Here is a 22,888-nt window from a genome sequence, read left to right as displayed (position 1 = left end):
TGAGTCACTGATCAAGGACCGTGACAGATTCATAGATAAACAGCATCATCAGTTCAATTCAAGATCCTGTCAGATCATTTCCATAGAGAGGCACTTTGCATCAGCAGCACCATGCTCCAGTGCTATGGGAGAGTTTATAGTCCTGAGAGTTGAACACTGGATGACTGACAGCTGTCCTTCATCACAACAGAAGCCACAGAAATCCTCCTCATCAAAAACATGACTTTGATCTGCGTCCTCATCTGGACTCTCCTCTGCTGCTGCTTCACAGGTAAAGTCCAGAGAATCAAACTCCTCTCCTCTATCAACATCTGTCCCTCTGAAATGAAGCCCACAAAACCATGAAGCTGCTTTATGTTTTTGTCTCTGTATCCTCAGAGTCCAGAGGACAGATCACAGTGACTCAGCCTGGAGCAGTGAGCTCTGCTGTGGGAGGATCTGTGAGCATCAAGTGTAGGACCAGTCAGAATGTTTATGTCTCTGGCAGCTCTCACCTTTTAGCCTGGTACCAGCAGAAAGATGGAGAAACTCCTAAAATGCTCATTTACGGTGCTAGCACTCGAGTATCAGGGATTCCAGCTTGTTTTACAGGCAGTGGATCAAACTCTGACTTCACTCTGACCATCAGTGGAGTCCAGGCTGAAGATGCAGCAGTTTATTACTGTTTGAGTGAACATAATCCTAACAGTCAGTGGGTGTTCACACAGTGAAAAACAGTCGTACGAAAACCTCCCTCAAGTGATACAGTTCACTGAGTACACACACACACACACACACACACACACACACACACACACACACACACACACACACACACACACACAGAAACACAAACCTGTCATGCATATCAGCACAGTCAGAATCATCACACATTTTTACCTGAATAATGTTCAAATGACATTAAATAAAAACATGAGATGTAGTAACATTAACATTACAAAATCATCACCATAGTCACATCACATTCTGTATTTAGAGGAAACAAGTTGAGAAAATATACAGTGGTTAGAATAAGTACTGAAAATGTATTTTTTTTATGAGTATACATGTTTCTAAAGGTGATGCTGACATGAAATTCTCACCAGATGTTGGTAACAACCCATCCAATCCACACATGCAAAGAAATCAGTGCTTTATATCCATCAGCTCCGTGGATGCTGCGAAAGTCCATAAAAAAGGCCAGAAAGGACTACAGAGACAAAGTGGAGTCCAGCTACCACAGCTTTGACACCAGGCGACAGTGGAATGGATTACGCTGCATCACTGACTACAAGAAGGAAAACAAAGACAGGGTTCAGCCCACTGCATCTCTCGCAGACGAGCTTAACAACTTCTATGCTCGTTTTGATGCAGACAACAGAGAGCAGATCCTGTATCCTCGGGAGCACAGGGAGGCTGTAACTCTAACTCTCAGAACAGAAACTGTGAGATGGTCTTTCAAAAAGGTCAATCCTCACAAAACACCGGGACCAGACGGCATCCCAGGCCGGCTTCTCAGAGCATGTGCCGACCAGCTGGCAGGGGTGTTCACCAACATCTTCAACCTCTGCCTGAGGCAGTCAGTGGTCCCCACATCCCTCAAAACATCCACCATCATTCCTGTTCCTAAGAAATCATTGGTCTCCTGTCTGAATGACTACCACCCTGTTGCACTGACATCCCTCATCAAGAAGTGCCTTGAGCCACTGGTCAAAGGTCAGATCTGCTCCTCCCTCCCTGACACACTGGACCCTCTTCAGTTTGCCTATTGGAGAAACAGAGCCACAGAGGATGCCATCGCCCTGACAATGCACAGCGCCCTCACTCACCTGGAAAAAGGGAATACATATGCAAGAATGCTCTTCATCGACTACAGCTTGGCTTTTAACACCATCATCCCCTCAAACTTGCATAAGTCCAACACTATTATCAAGTTTGCAGCTGACACAACCATCATAGGCCTCATCACAGACAACGATGAGACGGCCTATAGAGAGGAGGTGATGGCGCTGTACAAGTGGTGCCTGGAAAATAACCTGACTCTCAACATCAGCAAAACTAGAGAAATGATAATGGACTACCGGAAACGACCAGTCAGGGAACACCAGCCCATCCACATCAACGGTGTCAAGGTCGAAAGGGTCAGCAACTTCAAATTCCTTGGAGTCAACATCACTGAGGATCTCTCCTGGACCCTTCACAAAGACACTGCTATCAGGAATGCTCGCCAGCGACTCTACTTCCTGAGGAGGCTGAGGAAGTTTGGCATGAATGCTAACATCACCTCAAATTTCTACAGGTGTGTGATCAAGAGCTTGCTGATGAGCTGCATTACAGTTTGGTACGGAAGCTGCTCTGCCAGCAGCAGTAAATCACTACAGAGGGTGGTGAAGGCAGCAGAGCACATCACTGGCATGAGTCTTCCTGCCATTCAGGACATTTACCTTCAATGGTGCCTCCGCAAAACACACAGCATCATCAAGGACCACAGCCACCCAGCACATCAGCTGTTCTCCTTGTTACCATCTGGAAGACGTTACAGGAGTCTGTCTGTTCGGACTACAAGACTTAAAAACAGTTTTTACCATCAAGCCATACGACACCTCAACCACAAACAAACACACCACACTTCACAGGATGCACTCAGAAGCTGTCCTACAGTTTCACAAGTACATTGTACACTCTGCACTGGTCACTTCACTTTTATTAGGATAAAAAAAAAAAAAAACTTACTCTGTGCAATACTATACTAACTGCCACTCAGAATTTTATACTGTTCGGTTTGTACTGCTGCTCACTTCTGCCACTTTATCTCATGTGCAATATCCCATTTGCTTCATGATGCCTCCTGTTTGGAGAAATTAAGCGCATGCATTGCTCAGATGTAAATTTTGGCAATTCTTTGACACAAACAGTCTTCAAATCCTGAAAGTTCTCTGGGCCCCTGCTATAAACTCTGACCTTTAGTTCTCTCCATAGATTTTCAATTGGGTTCAGGTAAGCTGTTTGGCTTGGTGCCTCTGGCGGCTTCATTTTCTGTCTCTAAAACCATTGAAAGTTTCCTTGGCTGTGTTTGGGATCATTGATTTGCTGAAACATCCACCCTTGTTTCATCTTCATCATCCTGGTCGATGACAGCAGATTATTATGAGGAATACCTCGGTACATTTTCCATTCATACTTCCTTTAATTAAATAAGTATATAAAACGTCACTTTTGGTATGTTTCTCAGGTGATATGCATTGCTTTTTGACCTCCAAACATGGTGTGTATTATTGCATCTAAAGAAGTTTTTGGTCTCCATCCCCCATAGATGTAAAACCAATCATAGGGTAGATTAAGATAATGATATGTTCTGCTACCAACAGAAAAATGGTGAAACTTCTAAAATGCTCATTTTTAATGCCGACACTCAACATCAGGGATTCCAGCTCGTTTTACAGGCAGTGGTAAGAAACTGACTTTACTTTGATCATCCACATGACTTTATCGATTCTATATTGAAAAATTCAGTAATTTTGTAATTGATAAAAAAATACATCATCAGCATATAGTGAACATTTTTATGCTTCGTCTGCCCCACTGTCATTCTATAAATAAATGACTGTTATCATGTAGCTACCGAAAGAGGTTTTATAGATAGTGCTATCAGCATGAACAGCTTTGATAACAGCCTCATTTAAAACATCCAATCCAATTTTATTCATAAAGCACTTTAAAATACCCAGCACAGGACCAAAGTGCTGTACAGAAAATAAGTTAAAAACAATAGAATAACAGAAAACAGAAAAAATAAATAAATAAAACACATAATACATAAAAATTAAAACAGCCCCATATTAAAAAAGAAAACAAGATGAAACAGCATAGAATCAACTACAAACAACTAAAATAAAATTACAAAATAAAAACCAACATCTCACGTGGTGGCAAAGGCCTGGGTAAAGAGGTGGGTTTTCAGGAGTGACTTAAAAGCAGGTAGTGCAGTGGCCTGTCTAATCTTTAAAGGCAGATCATTCCACAGTTTTGGAGCTGCTACAGCAAAAGCATGATCTCCTCTAATTTTACGCCCGGTCCTGGGTAAATTCAGGAGCAGCTGATCAGCTGACCTGAGAGAGCAGGTGGGTGTATAAGGCTGTAGCAGCTCAGAGAGATAAGATGGGGCTAGGCCATGGAGGGCTTCAAAAGCAAATAAAAGAATTTTAAAATGAATCCTAAAAGAAATGGGCAGCCAGTGAAGTGAAGCTAAAATAGGGGAAATGTGCTCAAACCTTCGAGTGCGAGTTAGAAGACGAGCTGCAGCATTTTGCACCCTCTGTAGATGGGTAATATATGATGTGCTGACCCCTAAATAAAGTGCATTACAGTAATCCAGCCGAATGCTAAGAAAGGCGAGGATCACTGTCTCAAAGTGCTGCCGTGAAGGAATTGGCTTTATTTTTGCCAACAGCCTGAGCTGAAAGAAGCTAGATTTTATCACTGATTTTCAAACTTCAGATCACAGATGAATTGGCTGATTCAGTCATAAACAACACCATGAGCCTGATCCGGGTCTTTGATGGAATCGTTCAGTTCATTTCCATAGAGAGGCACTTTGCATCAGCAGCACCATGCTCCAGTGCTCTGGGAGAGTTTATAGTCCTGAGAGTTGAACACTGGATGACTGACAGCTGTCCTTCATCACAACAGAAGCCACAGAAATCCTCCTCATCAAAAACATGACTTTGATCTGCGTCCTCATCTGGACTCTCCTCTGCTGCTGCTGCTTCACAGGTAAAGTCCAGAGAATCAAACTCCTCTCCTCTATCAACATCTGTCCCTCTGAAATGAAGCCCACAAAACCATGAAGCTGCTTTATGTTTTTGTCTCTGTATCCTCAGAGTCCAGAGGACAGATCACAGTGACTCAGCCTGGAGCAGTGAGCTCTGCTGTGGGAGGATCTGTGAGCATCAAGTGTAGGACCAGTCAGAATGTTCATGTTTCTGGCAGCACCCACTTTTTAGCCTGGTACCAACAGAAAGATGGAGAAACTCCCAAACGTCTCATTTACTATGCTAGCACTCGAGATTCAGGGATCCCAGCTCGTTTTACAGGCAGTGGATCAAACTCTGACTTCACTCTGACCATCAGTGGAGTTCAGGCTGAAGATGCAGCAGTTTATTACTGTCAGGGTCATCACTACATCAACAGTCAAGCTGTGTTCACACAGTGAAAAACAGTCGTACAAAAACCTCCCTCAGTCAGACTAAACAGAAACTGAAGTGACTGCTGCAGCTGGAAGATACTGCAGAGACTGATACAGTTCACTGAGGACACACACACACACACACACAAACACACACATACACACACACACACACACACACACACACACACACACATACACACACACACACACACACACACACACACACACAGACACACACACTTTTAGAGAGTTTAAAATTTTCTGCTTTAAACATAAATTATCATAAAAACATTCATTCTTCTCTTAACTGTCTGCAGTATCGCATTCAGGGATTGAAGTAACGTCTCATAGAACAGTTTAGCTGGAATGAACACAGGGAGTATTTCATTCTTCATTGGGAATAATATGCTGAAATATTTAGAGTAAACTCTTACTGTATTTGAATAGCTATGATTGATAAAAACAAAAATAAAATGAAAACATTCACCCAATTACTTTTACAGCTGACCTGGTTATTTTGGTGCATAGTGCATGAAATATTTGGAATTGTAAATGATGATGACTTCTGATGTTTTTACTTTTATCATGAATAATCATCCTGATGAAGACTCTTAAAACTCCATCTGTTATTCCAGGACAAACTGCTAATTCATGAAGCTAATCTCCATCACTCTGGTGTTTCTGATCATTTTACTGGTAGCTGGTCTGGGACTGACGTCACTCTGATCATCAGTTCAGAGTTCAGAATTAAGATGCAGTGGTTTGTTACTGTTAGCAGTGTTTAAGTTTGTTGTTCATACAAAACCCTCACACAGCTGGAGAGGAACTGATCTGAGAGCTGCAGTAAAACTGAAGACCAGCAAGATATAAGCAATAGTTTTATCTGAAATGTTGTGGAATTTTGTAAATAAATTCTGCAACACAGAAAGAGCTGTGGTCAAGCTATTTATTACTGCGAGCAGGAGAGCCAACACACACAGTCATGCCATTCTGCCCTTGGACGTCTCGGCTCCCCCTGGTTCTCTGAAGATTTCTGATCAGCACCCAGTCTCAGTCTGGAGATTCCACCGTTGGGATGATTTCTTCCAGCAATACTGTATCTGCACCTGTATCTCCTTACTAGAAGGAAAAGCTTCTAACCATTTTCAAAGCATATCAACCATCATCAATCAGCATTTTACTTTCTGTTCAGTGAACTTTACTTGTGGGTGATCTGTACCACCTGTACGGGTTTAATACCTGTACATGAATTGTTAGTCACACAAAACATAGAAAAATCATTGAAAATCGTAGAAAAATCACCAAATAGTTTTAGAGTAAACCTGGAAGCCCTCCTTTTGAAACATGGTCTTTCCCGTGTGGCAATTTGCCATAATTAGGAGAATGAGGAAAAGAAAAAGCTTAGGTACATTATTTCATAGACAATATCCGGGTTTCTCCTCTGGCGTAGCTTCGCTGTGGGCCTGTAAACCTGTCTTAGGAAATGAATTAGCGTGGTTTTCATGTTAAGTCTGCTGAACTCTGATTTCGCCAGCGCATCTGCTTTATAAAAACAGAATCTTTGAGTTAATATAAACTTCACATTCACAACAAGTGTAGGTCAGAGGAGAATAAGGCATCCAGCACTGCGGCCACAATTTTGTCATGTGCAATGGATTTTCCTGAATCAGGAAAAACACTATTGTTTCCATAATATGCCCAATTCATGGATCATCCCGCATGTTTATTCAGAATTACTGTAAATAGTGACTGATCTTAAGCAATGTCACTTACTTGTTTCAGTGTTATGAGCTCAGCAACTTGAGAGAAATACTGATATGATAATGAGCCCAACACTAAGATGTTCTGTGATCACTGCAAATCCTGCTTTATTTCCACTGGTGTCTGTGTGTGTGATGCCAAATCCTCCACAAACACCTTCTGGAAAAAATAAAAACATTAGCCAGTTATGTGTCCGTAGATCAGATCTGGACAAACTGATTCTAGAAATGGCTCCAACAAAATCACAGGTTAACCATCCGCTGCTGTCAAATAAGTTATGCTGGGTTTAACACAGTACATTCTTCAACTGTGTCATTTGTACGGTGGCCCCTAGAGGCAAAGCACGTACAAACTCCAAAACACTTGCAAACTACAAAACACTTGCAAACTCCAAAACACTTGCAAACTCCAAAACACTTGCAAACTCAAAAGCACTTGCAAACTCCAAAGATCTTGCAAACTCCAAAACACTTGCAAACTCAAAAGCACTTGCAAACTCCAAAACACTTGCAAACTCAAAAGCACATGCAAACTCCAAAACACTTGCAAACTCCAAAACACTTGCAAACTCAAAAGCACATGCAAACTACAAAACACTTGCAAACTCAAAAGCACATGCAAACTCCAAAACACTTGCAAACTCCAAAACACTTGCAAACTCAAAAGCACATGCAAACCCCAAAACACAACGGAAGTGCTCCAGGACGCTAGGGGCAGTGTTGAGCTTTTGTTAGCTAGTAACTACACAAACCATGAAGTACCGGATTTGGGCTGTAGGCCGCATTTTAAGGCCGATTACGTCACAGTGACACGACGAAGGCTGTCCTAATTCAAAGGCTGCTCCAACTGCGGCCCTCAAATGCGGTCCTTAATTTCCCTGAATTTTAAGGATGGGTCGGTGAAGCCTTCATGGCCCAACATACCCCAGATTTCATAGTGCGGCGGTGGTGTGGATAATTTTGCCGAAAAAACGGCGGAAGCGGAGCGGCCGAAGAGTAAACTTTCAGAAGTAAGTGCTGAATATTATGTCACTTATTTATGCGCAAATATTTTTATAATGAAGATCATTAAAACATTACTGTTGGCCACATGTTGGGAAAGTTATGTGACATTAGCTTGGTTTTAAAGCCTTTACTTAAAAATATTAGTCGACCTTAGTCTTACAGAGAATGTGAGGATTTCATGGATAATTAAAGTCAGTCATATATCCACAAACACAACAAGCTGAAAGTCAGTGATGCTGCTCGGTTTGCAGTCCTGAATATCACGGCACAAGCAGGATTCACTGCACTGTTAATGTTAGCTATGTTATATTGCTGCCTCTGTTCGGTGGTGTCGAGCCAAACGGACTTTAACGTGTGTTTGAACGAGCTGACGGTTCACTCGTTAAGCTGAAAGAAAGATGCTTTAATCACAGGAGTCACACGTGTGTCCACTGTACCATCTGGGAACTCTTCTTGTTTAGCACTCGTAATAACACAAACACTAAATCCTCCTTCTCTGTGCCGTTTTGTAGCAGTGTGTACACCTGAGACTGTCACCTGTCTGTTTGTCCTGCACGCTCTATCTGTTTCTTTCTCTCTGATTGTGGAATAAAAGTATGAACATGTGTTTTTAAGTTACACTTGTGTTTGAATCCTGCAGCTTATCACACATTTGATTTCCATGTGTGACAACTGCAAGTGTCCAGAATGAGGACAGACTGAGGGACCCACTGCTGCACATCATCTGTGAGGCTTTGCACCCCTGATGATCCACCAGGACAAACTCAGCAGTGTGTGAGGAAGAGGAGGAGGAGGAAGAGCCAGCAGCAGCTGACAGATGGAGAGAATAGACAGACTGTTCCCTGTTTGTGAAGGACTGCTAGGAAAGTTTAACATCACTAATGTCTGTCCTGAATCAGTCTTATTAGGTAATTTTCAAATAATGTTATCATTCCAGTGTTTTCAGTGTGGGAGAAAGTACTCAGGGCCTTCAAGTTACACACTATGAAAGGCAGCAACAAGTTTAATATTCAGAAACCTAAAGTATGTATCAGCAGCAGAATGGAGCTAAAAATAAATGTTTGTTTCAGTTCTATGAGGCTTTGAGTATTTTGGATTAGTAGCACTGCTGTGTTTGTTGCATCATATTGCTGTGATTGTTTATATGCTTTATATATTCTGAGGTAAGTTGATCTATAGTGTTACATCATATTCTATAAGGATGTTATGTGTTTGTAGACTTTCTGCCCAGTTTGACCCATTTAGCAGAAGTCAGTCTGTTTAAGGCTCTGATATCTATTCTGTATGACTTAAAGCAGTTATGACATGGTCTGATTTTCTCACCCAATAAAGGAATATTTAATATATCAGTCTACTCTTCATTTTATCAGAAACAGTTATCACAGTTCATACATTTGCTTTTTACACACATATGTAAGCATTGAGCCAAATTTAGTAATGCCAACATACTGAAGCACCAACATTTGTCTCTTATATATGATACACCTATATATATATATATATGCACTGTCAAAGATACTTGTCTTTGAGTGAAGATTTAAGGTGATAAGACATAAATAACTGCAACTTGAATCTGTAAGCTCAGTATTTAACACAGAGTTCATGTTAACTGCCGCAATAGCTAATAATGATCAATATAATAACTATTATATTGGCCATATTATATTTACATTACCAATGTGATATGACTTTAGTCTCATAAACAACATTAGCAAATTGTTATTTATTAACTAATCTTAAATGACTGTTCAGTACAGAAATGAAGCCCAAAAATCATGTTTTACTGTCCTGTGGTCTCAGCCTCAGATACATATCAAATCACACAAAGCTCTTGTAGAAACAAACAAACAAATGAACAAAATATGTTCTCCTTCATTTCTGTCAAACAAAGTTGTATGACTCGTTTCCAGTGGTTAGTATCATGGTTGCTAGGCAACCTGGGAAGCGCGACGGTCATTGGTACTTCATGGCTTGTGTAGTTACTAGGTAACAAAAGCTCAACACCGCCCCTAGCGTCCCGGAGCACTTCCGTTATGTTTTGGAGTTTGCATGTGCTTTGGAGTTTGCAAGTGCTTTGGCGTTTGCAAGTGTTTTGGAGTTTGCAAGTGCTTTGGAGTTTGCAAGTGCTTTGGAGTTTGCATGTGTTTTGGAGTTTGCAAGTGCTTTGGAGTTTGCAAGTGCTTTGGAGTTTGCAAGTGTTTTGGAGTTTGCAAGTGTTTTGGAGTTTGCAAGTGCTTTGCCTCTAGGGGCCACCGTACATTTGGCATTTTTCAACAATACATTGTGGCATCATAAGCAACAAAAGCTAGTAAATACACATTTTTCTTTACAAGAATCAGTGACACAGAAAGTGTCAGTTAAAGGGTTAAGTCTCCATGGCCCACAAGCTCATGTGGACGTAGAAAGTCTTCTGTTCTCTGGTTGCTGTCATTCTCCGCTCCTGCAAAACAAAACAAAACAACACACATAATCCAGCCTTTTCTGTTTGGGTGAACTGAGCAGCATTTACGAGGTCATACTGACACATCTTTCATCTAAGCATAAAGTTGGTGCAGTCTTTAATCTCAGTTTCAAGTCAGTCAAAGCTTTACTTACATCAACAATCTGTCACAGTCCAGTCAGTCCCCTCACATCTGTCATTGCTGATAGTGGAGCCTCTCGTGCACGTATTTGAGTATCCACTGACAGCAATATGACATCATATCGAAAAAGAAAAAGAAAATAATTCTGCATGATTTTGGAATGGATTGAATCGCTACAACCCTTTTAGACTCTGGGCTTACCACCTGATGTGATCAGTGTCCCAGATAGATGAATTTCTCCAAAGCCCATTGTAATCTGGAGACTCACACTTTGAGACTGTTTCCAGTAAGAATATTTCATAGCACTTTAGTATCAGTCTTGCAGGCCTGCTGAAAAGAGTGCTCATTATTAAATCATCAACACACAAAATATCATCCCCGGAGAGATGACACCTGACAGGTTTTATTTATTTATTTATTATTTTTTATTTATGTCCACTGTTATGAAAAAAAACATTAAGCCTAGTTTTAGGACATGTCCAAGCATAAGGCTGCCATTTTCTTAGAAAGAGGAAACAGACCCAAACTCAACTGAGAGGATCCGCCTAATACAAAAACAAAAAATCCCCAAACCATCAGCCAGATAAATCACAGAAAAAAAAAGTTTTTCTGCTGGAACAATATGGCGTGAGGATTAGAACTTCAGGTGCCGTGACATGCAGTGTTGCATTCATTGTTTCTGGCTTTAATTCGTTACTGATGCTTACTTGGTCTGAACTCAGACTTAAGAGTCACTACCCCCATTCATTTCCTCCACATCATATTCACTTGTTGCCCACAAGTGCTCCGAAATATCACGCAGTTCTGGAGAGTCGTTAGCAGCTGCACAGTTCACACAACACTAATGTTTACTGTCAGATGCTTACTAAACACCTCATTGCAGTGTTTCATCCCTGAAATGTGAGTTTCTTCCCCAGGTCTGTACTGTTGCACTAATCATAGACCCAATCAATTTATTTAGAATTTAAAATAAAATCGTGTGATATGCTGTCATGTATTTTATAAGGCAACTTTGACCCATGTAGTTAGGTGTTTGTGTCTAGGTCCAAGCTTCACCCATACATCAGAAACAGGAACACACACATCAAACATCACAATTCACAGTCATGCCAGCTCTGCCCTTGGGACATCTCGGTTCCTCCTTTATGCCCCCCCCCCCCCCCCCCCCCCCACCCCCAACCCCCTCCCACATACACAGCTCTCTGTATCTTTTAGTTATAACAGGTTTCTGTCCCATGGGCTGTGGCTGGGCATACGTGCACGCACATGCATGCACACACACACAGTGCTTTAGCTTTTACGACACATCATAGGGGTTTTACAATGGGGTGTTTCTGTAACTGTTGTCACTAAATAAAAGGCTGCGAGGGGAGGCTGTTTTTTTTAAGTTGCCTGGGACCGGGTACAGAGCTTGTAGCTCTGGGATCCTGACCGGACCGGCTTCCCTTGCAAGGTAAAATGGATTGAGCTCTGAGTGTCTTGCTTCGCTCACGGTAATGAGTCTCTGAGCTAGTGAGGCCTGCGAGTGCAGACCTAACACTAATGTTAATATTGTAAAGTGTAAATTCAAAGCCAAAGGAGTCAACAGACATGTTTATGAAATATATTTATTATTTTTAAATGTTGAAAAGATCAACTTTATGAAAAACAACAAAACAAAAAGGATTAAATTGAAAGAAGGAGCATGAAACCAGTATCAGAGTCAGGTCAGGACTGGGAACACTGGTCTCTCCTCACTGGCTCTGAGACCAGAGTCTGGGAGCCCTGGGTGGCCTCACAGGTCACAGAGCCCACCTTCATCCAGCGGTCTGCAGGGAGCCTCAGGGTGCTGCTCCAGTTGTAGAGGCCGTCATTCTGCAGCACCACGGGGCTCCTGCTCTCCTCCCAGCTGATGCTGCCACTGCCATCCACCTTCCAGGACAGACTCCAGTCTGAGGGGAAGCCCTTGTTGACCTGAATGTGACACATGAGTGTGGCCATTCCCTGCATCAGCTCCTCACTGGAGGGGGGCAACACAGTCAGGGTGGGGTTGGTATGACCTAGAAGACAAAAATAAGCTTAGAGGACACGAACCAAGAGCTGATTTTCTCCGTTAAGAAGTTTCTGTCAGGTGTTTTTTCTGCTCCACCAGTCATTAACCCACACATTATTTCACTTCCCTTTAAGAAACCTCTCATGCATATCAGCACAGAGAGAATCATCACACAGTTTGACCTGAAATATCTTCAAACTACACTGGAAATAAAAGAAGCAGATGTGGCAACATTTAAAAAATACAATTTAGCTCAAAATCATCAGTTCTGTGTAACACATCACTTGTTATAGATAAGAAACTCAATGCCACTACTTGAATGATGTGGATTTCAATAAATTTTTTTCTACTTACATGATTTTGAATGTCATTTGAAATGATATCTGCTACAATAGAAACACCAGACATGTTGCACACGGTCAAATGTCCATCTTTAACTTCTGGAAATAAAATAAGCAGAAGTGACAACAATTATAAAAGATGCTAAGCTACAAAATCATTCCATATAATAAACTACTTGCTCTGTTTACAAAACTAAAGACAAGTACTTACCTCATGTGAATTTCAATAGTTGTTTTCTTTACTTCTTACTTTTTGACAATTTTAAATGATATGTTATGTATGTAAAATGTTAAAATGCGTTATGTATTTAAAATACAAAATATGAGTAACTGTATTCCGTTACAATTACCGCTTAAAAAAGTAAAAACAGAGATGAATGAGTCTGAGCTGCGGTCATGTTTAACTTTTGCATCCTGTGGTCAGCATCATGCATCCAAAATTTAAGTTTTGAAAATCGTATCTTTCCTCTGATTTTTTTTTTATGTCTTTCATTTTTGAGGCCATGTTTACATGTGCAGGTTCTTTTTTGGGGGAAAACTTTTCTATTCTGTCCTGTTGCTTACATGTAAGTGATTCTTTGAGTTGCTAACAGGTAAGTTTCTAAAACGTCTTTCAGGGTGAAGTTTCTCTGAAACTCTGTTAATGTGTTTGTCAGTAGACATATACAACATTACTTTTCTTTTTTTTTAATGTGAACAAGATGAAATCAAATTTTGTCTTACAAGGTCAAATGTCTGTGCATTTATCTTCAGACTGCATTGTTTCCATGTTTCTGTTTTTTTGGCATTTGGCAACACTTGGGGTTATATCACAAAGTACTACCCTGGTTTGATCTTGAAACATTTTCTTGCCTTTCTCAGTCAATGGACATGTTTTTCAAAATGATTGCAGAAAACACCCAATTTAAAAATCCTACACATCCATCAATGTGGGGATGTATCCTAAAACACAAGACAGAAAACATGTTCATACACTCAAAAATATTTCTATACAAAATATAAATAACATTTCAAACCAATTATTTTTTGAATTCATTCACGACCTGATCAAGATAAACACAATTTAACTATTCAAAGAATAAAAAGGAAATATCATTTCCAATATAATCAGTCTTTTTGAAATAATTTACAGTCAAAATTGTGAAAACTGACTGATTAATTGATAAACGGCATCGACTATTTGATCCAACTACTTTCATATTTTAAATCAATCCAGATATATCCTTACTAAATATTATGATAAACATGTGAACCTATCAATGAACCATAAAACAAAACATTTAAATAATAGAAAATATTTTGGAATAAGAATATTCTGAAGAACAAACTGATATATCTGCTCAATACTATGATGGATTCAATTATTCCTTGATAAACAGCATCGTCAGACTGATCCAAGTCCATGTCAGTCAGTTCATTTCCATAGAGAGCCACTTTGCATCAGCAGCACCATGCTCCAGTGCTCTGGGAGAGTTTATAGTCCTGAGATTTGAACACTGGATGACTGACAGCTGTCCTTCATCACAACAGAAGCCACAGAAATCCTCCTCATCAAAAACATGACTTTGATCTGCGTCCTCATCTGGACTCTCCTCTGCTGCTGCTTCACAGGTAAAGTCCAGAGAATCAAACTCCTCTCCTCTATCAACATCTGTCCCTCTGAAATGAAGCCCACAAAACCATGAAGCTGCTTTATGTTTTTGTCTCTGTATCCTCAGAGTCCAGAGGACAGATCACAGTGACTCAGCCTGGAGCAGTGAGGTCTGCTGTGGGAGGATCTGTGAGCATCAAGTGTAGGACCAGTCAGAATGTTCATGTTTCTGGCAGCACCCACTTTTTAGCCTGGTACCAACAGAGAGATGGAGGAGTTCCTAAACTGCTCATTTACTTTGCTAGCACTCGACAATCAGGGATTCCAGCTCGTTTTACAGGCAGTGGATCAAACTCTGACTTCACTCTGACCATCAGTGGAGTCCAGGCTGAAGATGCAGCAGTTTATTACTGTCAGAGTCTCCACTATCCTAACAGTCAGTATGCTGTCACACTGAAAAGCCGTTGTACAAAAACCTCCCTCAGTCAGACTGAACAGAAACTGAACTGACTGCTGCAGCTGGAAGATACTGCAGAGACTGATACAGTTCACTGAGGACACACACACACACACACACACACACACACACACACACACACACGCAAAATAAAGTGATTCATCACAAATTTGTTTCCTACTGTTTTCACATACATGTTGTGTTCAACTTTCAAATATATATTTAACTAACGAACAAACGTGGGCCATTAACATATAACAGGATAAATCTTGTTCATGACTTTTGACCTTAGAGCAAACCACTGAATCTATATCAAGATAAAATAATCTGAATACCAAAATCTGGAAATGTTATGCATACAAAGTTTCCTCAAATACAGTTACAGGTATATGTTTTTGGACAATGACACATTTTGCAGTTTTACTCTGTACATCATCAACACAGTGGAATCTGACTTAAATAATTATGTAAAACAGTAAGGGGAATTGCTGAAAAGATTATATTAATGGGCCCATCAGTTCGACTATAGAAGCAGAGGGGTGTGTTTTTAATGTGACACAGAGACAGGAATGTGAATCAAAAGAACCAGCTGTCTTTAGTGAAACAAACCATAATTTTGACAACCACAGGTTTAAGGCCCTTCACATCATTGTGGAAAAGATAATTACATGAAATTAAAGAAAAGTAAAACCACATAAAACTACTAATTTGGCCATTCAAATTTAGATCTCACACACCTTTCACATGTGGAGAATGTTCTATACAACAACTTATTACTCACAGTTCCAAATAAAACTCGTCCAAAGGGTACAGTCCAAAAAATCCTAGGGTAGGGATGAGAAAATGTCAGTCAGTGGTCTTATGTATAACCAGCTGTGTGTGAAAGTGTGAGTGATACAGGCCTACCACACCACAAGACAGAGTCAGAAGAGTAATTCGAATATTAATTATGCTGTTCTAGCTATAATCCACAACTTCGGCTTTTGTTGACATCATATTTGACATCAACTTGTAATCAAAATACTCAGATTTGCAAAAATAAAACATCTCTTTTATACAAATTGTGCTTTACTGCACTGTATTGCCAAAACACTTTTTTGTAAATTGCAGAATAAACACTTTACCAAATACAATATGAAAACATTTAAACTTACTAATCAATCTAAGTAAGTTATTGCATATGTGACAATTACTAATCAAAACAATTCAGATGAATTCAGTTATTCAACAATAAAGAAAAAAAGAGACTAAAACTAACTTAGACATACAATATGTGCTCACTGATCTCAGTGCATCATGGCCGAAGACAGTGGTATGGTGTCTCTCGGTTGGAACATGTGGGGCTCTAAATAACGTAGCAAGTCATGTTTTTACTCTTTAATGACAGTAATATGACGTCTCAATGTGAATAAAATTAAAGATAAGTTGTACTTTCAGTGTTACCTCACTTCTGGAAGCAGAATGAGATGAACTTTCAGGCAGTTGATAACAAATTAGAGCTAACAAAGGCTAACACTTTAGCTCCTTGCCATGCTCTTTAAAGTCACCAAAAAACTGCAGTATCCACCCGTTTACTCAGTGCAACTACTTTCAACATGAAAAGTTTCGGTTAACTTATGTGCAGTACAGTTTGTTTCGAGCTAATATCTAATACTTTTTCACACTTAAAACTGCCGTCGCTGACTTGTCTGCAAGCACCCGTTAATTCACCTTGCAGCACAAAACGTTGCAGCACAGCACTCATTTTCTCCTACAAGCACGAAATTACACACAAACGTAACAGTGAACACAGAGCAACACTGGGTGGACGAAACACACAGCAGCAGGCTGCTTTCCTATTGGTCGAAACACACTGTGCATTCTGATTGGTTGGGCAGGGTGTCAAACTTTCCTCATCTTTATCATTTCCTAGCGTGGTACCTTCATTTTATGTGGGTTACAATTAGGATGTGACTGAAGTGCAGACCTTCAAGGCCCACAAAACTCCTCATCCTTTAAGGGCTTAAGATGTTTTGACGGTTCAATTTTATTTCATCTGTTTAGGAATCTGAGCCATATTTAGACATTGTCCCCCATTTTCTGAGGCACAAATTTAATTGACAAACCACAATAACTATAAATATAATAATTAATTTTTATACTTGGATGAATTTCCTTTGTAGACAATGACTGCCTTAAGCCTAGATGGAGATCATCAAATGCTGTTTCCTCCCTTGAGATGCTCTACTAGGCTTTTACTGAAGCCACCTTTTTGTTTTCATTCTGCTTGTGTGTGGGCCTCTCTGCATTCTATTTAGTATTTAAAAATAGGAAAACATGCTCTACTGATGTGAAGTAGAATAGAATAGAATAGAATAGAATAGAATAATCCTTTAATTGTCCCACAAGGGGAAATTTGGTTGTATCAGCAGCAAAAAACACATATACAAACAGAACAGGACACAGAACAGAAACACAATTTTTACATATTTACATCATGGACAATAGTTACCAAAGCAGAGTACTGTACAGTTATTAAAATTAGAGTACAGATAAGAGGCAAACCAAGTTGTAGTGTGCAAACAGAGCAGGATACTGAAAGATGTTTAAATAGTTAAGAATATTTAGAATAATTAGAAAAGTGCAGATTGTGTATTGTACCTGTGCATTAAAAAGTAGACATGTAACTTCCAATACTTGTATATATAAACTGAGAAAAGTGATGTGCAAGTTATAACAGTAGAAGTTGTTACAGCACTGATGTAGACATCTATGTTTGTTGGGAGCTGTTTTGATTGTACAGTCTGACAGCTGCAGGGAGGAAGGACCTGCGGAAACGCTCCTTCATGCATCGAGGATGCAGCAGTCTGTCACTGAAGGAGCTCTGCAGTTCAGCAGCATTTACATGCATGGGGTGGGAGACTCTGTCCATCAGAGATGTTATTTTGGCCAGAGTCCTTCTGTCTCCCACCACCTGCACTGGGTCCAGGGTGTATCCCAGAACAGAGCTGGCCTTCCTAATGAGTTTATCCAACCTCTTCCTCTCAGCTGCCGATAAACTGCTGCTCCAAAATACAAGACTGTATAAAATGACAGATGCCACCACAGTCATAGAAGGTCTTTAAAAGCGCTCCCTGTACTCCAAATGACCTCAGCTGCCTCAGCAGGTAGAGTCTGCTCTGACCCTTCCTGTAAAGAGCATCAGTGTTTGGCTCTAGTCCAGTTTATTATTCAGGTGAACACCCAGGTACCTATACGAGTCCACTATCTCAATGTCCACTCCCTGGATGTTCACCAGTGTCACAGTGGTGGGTCTGCGTCTCCGGAAGTCCACCACCAACTCCTTGGTTCCTTTCCCGGCGTTGATCAGCAGGTGGTTCTGCTGACACCAGTCCACAAAGTCGAGAGTCCACTGTCTGTACTCTGAGTTGTCCTCACCTGTGATGAGGTCGACTATGGCAGAGTCGTCAGAGAACTTCTGTAGGTGGCAGCGTGGGGAGTTGATGGAGAAGTCTGCAGTGTAGACGGTGAAGAGGAACGGTGCCAAAACAGTTCCATGTGGGGCCCCCGTACTGCAGACCAGCGTATCAGAGACACAGCCCTGTGTCCTCACATACTGTGGGCATTTTGTGAGGTAGTCCAGTATCCACTGGGACATGTGGTGGTCCACTCCCGATAGCTCCAGCTTGTCCTTCAGAAGTCATGGCTGGATGGTGTTGAAAGCACTGGAGAAATCAAAGAACATGATCCTCACAGTGCTTCCAGGCTTCTCCAGGTCAGTCAGAGCTCAGTGCAGGAGGTAGATGATGGCGTCCTCCACCCCGATGCCAGGCTGGTAAGCAAACTGCAGCGGATCCAATGAAGACCTCACCAGGGGGCGCAGATGGTTTAGAACCAACCTCTCGAGGGTCTTCATCAGATGTGATGTCAGAGCTACCGGCCTGTAGCTGCTGAGGTCCTTGGGATGGGAGGTCTTTGGTACCAGTACCACACAGGAGGTCTTCCACAGCTGTGGTACTTCCCCCAGTGACAGGCTCAGGTTGAACAGATATCCTAGGATGCCACACAGTTCATCTGCACAGCACCTCAGGAGCCTGGAGCTGACACCATCTGGACATGCAGCCTTCCGCACCTTGATCTTGCGAAGCTCGTCCCTCACTTGAAGTGCTGAGATAGAAAGAGTGGATTTTGGGGGAGGGGGGGTGTAAGTTGGAGTCCACAGATGCCAGGGGTGGGTGTGATGTTTGGGAGCTGAGAGGTCCTGAGATAAAAGACAGATAGTTCCTAAAGATGAGGAAGATTGCAGCAGGGGGGTGATGCTGGGGGAGGGGTGGGTGTTTGATCAAACCTATTAAAATATTTATTTAGGTCCTTCACCCACCCCTGAGATTGTCTTCAGGCTGTTCCAAACCCCTCTGATGTTGTCCTGTTGCAGCTGCTCTTCCATTTTCCTCCTGTAGTTTTCCTTTCCTTGCCTTATCTTCCATTTCAGCTTCTTCTGAACAACTCTCAGCTCCTGTTTGTCTCCAGATCTAAAGACTCTCTTCTTCTCCTTGAGGAGAGCCTGTATTTTAGGATTTATCCATGGCTTGTTGTTAGAAAAACACCGTACCTTTATGATGGGTAAGGCTTTGTCCACACAGAAGTTCATGTAATCTGTAATGCAGTCTGTGATGCTGCTGAGGTCATCCTCCAAAGGGCTGCAGAGGTTGTCCCACACAGTAGAACGGAAACAGTCCCTCAGGGCCTCTTCAGTCTCTGCCGACCATTTCCTAACTGTGCATTTCACAACTGGTTCTCTGTGTACTAGAGGTTTATACACAGGCTGGAGATGAACCAGATTGTGATCTGAGCCCCCCAGGGGAGGGAGAGGTGATGAGCTGTATGCCTCCTTGGTGTTAGCATACAATAAGTCCAATGTTTTATTGTCTCTGGTGTGGCAGGTGACATACTGGGTGAAAGTGGGGAGAGTGGAGGACAGGGAGATGTGATTAAAGTCCCCAGAGATCAGGAAAAGGGCCTGAGGGTGCTGTGTTTGGAGTCTGCTGGTTACAGTGTGCAGGACCTCACAGGCTGCTGCAGTGTTAGCAGAGCGCGGACATACACAGTTATCATAATCACGTGTGTAAACTCTCGCGGTAGATAGTACGGTCTCATGCTAACCGCTAGCAGCTCAATGTCCTTAAAGCATAGCGTCTCTTTGATAGATAAATGCCCAGAGTTACACCATCTATCGTTCACAAACACAGCCAGACCCCCTCCTCTCTTCTTACCACTCTCTGTTGTTCTGTCGGCCCAGATCAGATGGAAACCATCTATGTTTATGTGTGAGTCTGGAGTTAGCGCAGTTAGCCACGACTCTGTGAAGCACATCACGTTGCACCCCTTGTAGCTCCTCTGATGTCGGGTTAGAGCTACCAATTCATCCACTTTATTGGGGAGCGATCTCACGTTCCCCATAATAACAGATGGAATCGCTGGCTGGTATCTCCTAACCTTGCTGCGACGTTTGATACCGGCCCGAGTACCACGTCTCTTCCTCTTCTCCTCGTGGGGGATGTTGGCTCACTCGGCGGTAGGCAGAACAGCGGAGGCCCCGAAGGCTAACAGCTGATCCCTGCTGTAAACAATGGGAGGTCAGATCTCCATGCGCTCTCCGGACACAGATGCCGTAAAAAATGTGATAAAAAACATTATTGTCCATAAAATTTTGAGCTCCATTGTGTGGGACAGCAGTCCACAATAGGAAAACAAAAACAAGAAACACAAGAACAAAGAAGGTGGGCAAAGAAACATATATTAAAGAGAAAAAAGGACTCGGTCTGGTCGGAGCTGCTGATACTGGCTGCCAGCTCGGAGGGGGACTTGACCATTGAAGAATATCCTATTTCTTTCCCTGAGAATGTCTTGGTTGGTCCTCCATTGCAGTTACATTCACATGTTTTTGGATGAAGACAGATTTTTGCAATTTTAACTGTACATCAACACACTGCCAACATAGACTTGGTTATGACAGTTTTCTTTGGGTCATTATCCATTTGCACTGTGAAGCACTGTCCAGTAAGTTTAGCAGCACTTGGTTGAATATGGGCAGGGAGTAAAGCTGTTTGCACTTCACACTTCATCCTGCTACCTCTATTAGCAGTCACATCATCAATTAACATTGGTGGCCCAGCTACACTGGCAGCGATTACATTGGCTCCACCATTTTTGACAGATGATATGCTTTAGATAAGTTCTTCTCCTTTGTAATTTTCTCTTTCAATCATGCTGATAAAACAGTCTTCTAGTTCTTGAGTGTAATAGTCCCTCCCCTAGATCTAGGATGGTGCGGGATGCTATTAGCTATACTGTTTAACTGCAGGCACATTCTATGTAAGGTTCTGGTTTCCTTATTTGGTAAGGAATGTTTACTTCCTGCCATTTATGGGCTCACCTATGCTTGTGTATGGTGGACCGTTAGAGGAGTTGAGCCATATACGCAGTAGCGGTTTTAGATACGGGCGACACGGGCGGTTGCCCGGGGCGGCATCGTGGTGGGGGGGGCGGCATCACGGGCATCGGCAAAAAAAAAATTGCGTGTACTCATGCTGCCCCGACATCATGCCAGCGCATATTGGGAATGTCATAGGCAACGATCGGTTTTCTATTCCCATTTGAAACCTTTTTCAAAGGAAGAGTACCCTCTTTCAAAGGAAGAGTACCCAGCCACTGGTACAGATATGTAGATGACACCTGGGTCAAAATCAAGACACAAGAAGTGGAATCCTTCACTGCGCACATTAACGCCGTGGATAAAAACATCAAGTTCACCAGGGAAGACACAAAGGATAACTGTTTGCCTTTCCTGGACTGCGCCGTGCACATTGAAGAGAATGGCAACCTCAACATCGAAGTTTACCGGAAGCCCACACACACGGACCAGTACCTCCTCTTTGACTCCCATCACCCTCTGGAACACAAACTTGGAGTAATCAGGACCCTACACCACCGGGCAGAACATGTTCCCTCTAAGCCTGAAGGGAAAAAGAAGGAACACACACACGTAAAGGAAGCACTCAAAACATGCGGTTATCCTAACTGGGCGTTCATAAAGTCAGCAAAGAGGCACAGAAAAGAAGATCAGACACCAGCGAGGGAGGATAAGAAAGACAGACGCAACAACGTTGTCATCCCCTATGTAGCCGGTGTATCAGAGAAACTCAGGAGAGTTTTCTCCAAGCACGACATCCCAGTGTACTTCAGACCCAGCAACACACTCAGACAGAAACTGGTTCACCCGAAAGACAAAACTCCAAAACACAGACTTAACAACGTGGTGTATGCTGTACAGTGCAGCGAGGAGTGCCCAGACCTCTACATTGGAGAGACCAAACAGACACTTCACAAGCGCATGGCACAACATAGAAGAGCCACCTCCACAGGACAAGACTCAGCAGTCCATCTGCATCTAAAGGATAAAGGTCACTCTTTTGAGGATGCCAATGTTCACATTTTGGACAGAGAGGACAGATGGTTTGAAAGAGGAGTGAAAGAGGCCATCTATGTCCACTGTGAGCGACCATCTTTGAACAGAGGCGGTGGTTTAATCCAGTTTTGAGTTCCCTCCCCAGACGCCTTAATGCCCACTCACATCCTGGGCCATCTGACCTCAGGAATTCACATGACAAGGTGGGGCCAGGTTTCACAATGAGCTCACCCGAAACCCTGGCTGATTAGGTCCCACACCCGCTTTCACACCTTGGCTCATGTGATTAGAGGATCACCAGGGGGTCCTTTGTCCCTCTTTGGGGGGATACTCCCAATGGGTTTAAATCTGGGACTCTCGGCCATTTGACCTTAGAACTGAAGAAGCTTCTCGGATGAGAGGTGAAACGTCTTCAAGCAACTTAAAGAAGTCCAGACGCTTTTCTTTGCAAACTCCTTTGACTACGATGACCTGGATGACTGAGAACCTTCACAGACAGTAGTGCA

The sequence above is a fragment of the Pelmatolapia mariae genome, linkage group LG22, assembly GCF_036321145.2.
Source record: "Pelmatolapia mariae isolate MD_Pm_ZW linkage group LG22, Pm_UMD_F_2, whole genome shotgun sequence".
Taxonomy (NCBI): domain Eukaryota; kingdom Metazoa; phylum Chordata; class Actinopteri; order Cichliformes; family Cichlidae; genus Pelmatolapia; species Pelmatolapia mariae.
Note: the sequence above shows the minus strand (reverse complement) of the source record.